The sequence below is a fragment of the Myotis davidii genome, unplaced genomic scaffold (genome assembly GCF_000327345.1).
Source record: "Myotis davidii unplaced genomic scaffold, ASM32734v1 scaffold1149, whole genome shotgun sequence".
NCBI lineage: Eukaryota > Metazoa > Chordata > Mammalia > Chiroptera > Vespertilionidae > Myotis > Myotis davidii.
Genome location: NW_006300370.1, coordinates 98,773 through 101,218, shown reverse-complemented (window position 1 = coordinate 101,218; position 2,446 = coordinate 98,773). Strand labels below are relative to the sequence as shown.

Here is a 2,446-nt window from a genome sequence, read left to right as displayed (position 1 = left end):
AAAACATCATTTTATAAAAGGGGTTTGTTTTTTTTTTTTTTTTTTTAGTTTTATTCATTTCAAACGAGCCGGATCCGCCAGCGGGCCTTAGTTTGCCCACGGCTGATCTAAGCCATTATGGTTTTAAAGGGCTGTTGACAACATAGAGAGAGAAATGGATGAATAGCAAATGCTTCCTAATAAAGAAGGCACCACCACCAGACTTTGGTGTGTGAGAACTGAACCTGAATGTGATCAAAGTGGCCAGCACCAACTGCTCATTTACAGGATGTACAGAGAGGCGCATGCTACATGACTCCACAGAGATGTAATCGGGAAACGTTAGAAGACAAATGACCTGGTTTCTTCAACAGACTGCAAGTCACAGAATGATTTCGGCTCTGAAGCCTTCCCCTGGATCCCTCCTCCAGCTGTCCTCCAACCTATACTGGCAGACCCACTCCTCCTGTTTGGTGAGTGAAGCCTCCACATCTGGCTGTATACCAGAAAAGCCTACATAGCTCAGGACACAGGTTTCCAGACACAAACCCCAAGTCTGAACCTCCAGGGTCTCCAAGAAACTCAAGCCTTTTGCAAAGGGGGCAAAGGCCAGAGACACAGCCACAGACAAGGGGCTTACTCGACATGATTAAGCTGTCCTCACCCGGCTATGTCTGTGGTACCCTTGTGCAAGGTCAGAAGTCACAAGTCCTCTGTGCCGGAAATTGTTCATCAATCCGTATGCCCTCAACAGTCCCTGCTGTATCCCACCCCTGCCCATTATAGACAGGGAGGCGACTCTGACCTAACAGGCAGCAGCGCGAGGGAGATGCAGGGCTTACCCCCTTTCAGGAGCAACCTACTGGGACAAAGGTCTGTGAAGATAGACAACCTGCCTCCTGCCAGGAGGAAGGGGAACATGCTTAGTGCACAATTAAAGAATCAGAACTCCCACCAACACTTTCCTTCTAGAAGTTTTAAGGTGTTTTTGGGAAATCATCTCTGCACAAAAGTTTTTGGTGTTTGTTTTTTTAAAAGCTAATACAGAAATATATTCTAAAGTACTTCAAACAGCCCCAACTGGTTTGGCTCAGTGGATAGAGCGTCGGCCTGCGGACTGAAAGGTCCCAGGTTCGATTCCAGTCAAGGGCATGTACTGTGGTTGCGGGCACATCCCCAGTAGGAGGTGTGTAGGAGGCAGCTGATCGATGTTTCTCTCTCATCGATGTTTCTAAATATCCCTCTCACTTCCTCTCTGTAAAATATCAATAAAATATATTTTTAAAAAAAGAAAGAAAGAAAATTGTACCAGGTAAAAATCTTGAGAAAATTGATTTCCCCTACACGGTGATATCTTTGTTGTACTCAATGAGGAAGTCTATGTATGTGTGTATACACTGCAAGCTTCTTGATGGGTGGAAGGGTCTTATCTCTATTCCTACAATGAACACACAGCTACGATGCAGTCATTCTAAGTTCTAGACAATAATTACAGGAAACAATGACTCTTCATTTTTGAGAAAAAGCATTCTTTAACACTGCAATGATCTGTAATAGTTACAGTCAGTCAGAAATACTAACCCTGAATATTTAGAAACAGAAGCCAATTAACTTTTGATGTAAGGACTTTGGATCTCAAGTTATAAATGTATCACATTCATATTTTCTAGTGATTTTAAACTGCTTACCCCATATTTATTATTATATAGACATTTTACAAAAATATCTCATAAGCACTGCAGTATATTTAACCATTCACTCATCAAATCCTTACTAGGTACTTATTTTTGCCTCATATTTGCTATTGTGGTAGGACGTGAGGCAACAAAGACAAATAGTAGTACATGGTTTTAGCCTTCCATGAAGTCGCAGACTAGTATAATGATACGGGAGTGAAAAAAGGGCTAAAAGAAGGAATGTTTTTAAAACTTGTTTTTAATGATCTATCTTCCCCACTTTACTACACTCAGTGCCTAGGTACTGTGCCTGGCAACTAACAAACACTAAATGATTTGTGTAATGAATGAATGAAACTCAGATGCAGAATTGAGTCTGCTTTTTTATTTTACTTATACTTCTAATTTTTGTATTTTTCTTGTGTAGTATCAACTAGAAAAATAAGCCCCCCAAAATGTTTCTATTTACTTAATACCATCATCTCTGACCAGGTCACATGTTCCCAGAGACAACGAGCTATTAAAAAACAAAATGGGGGGGGAGCAATGGGGGTAAAAAGGGGACATATGTAATACTTTCAACAATAAAGAGTTATAAAAAAACAAAAGAAAAACACACAAATATCCCCTGCAACCTGCAGCCTGGGTACCAATGAGTGGTGGCAAGTCTCCTGAAATTTGATCAAACAAAAACTCTTGGCCTAAATTATTTTCTATCATTTATATTTGTATGTTTTTCCTGCCTAATGCCCCCATAGTAAGTACAGAGAGCCCTTCCTCAATACAGAAGT

General features: G+C 40.7%; 1 protein-coding gene across 1 annotated transcript in view; it reads right to left on the bottom strand.

Annotated features, from left to right (window-relative positions):
* HEATR5B (HEAT repeat containing 5B) overlaps nucleotides 1-2,446 on the bottom strand; it is a 103,139-nt gene that overhangs the window by 12,113 nt on the left and 88,580 nt on the right. The gene's annotated exons all lie outside the window — the stretch shown is intronic.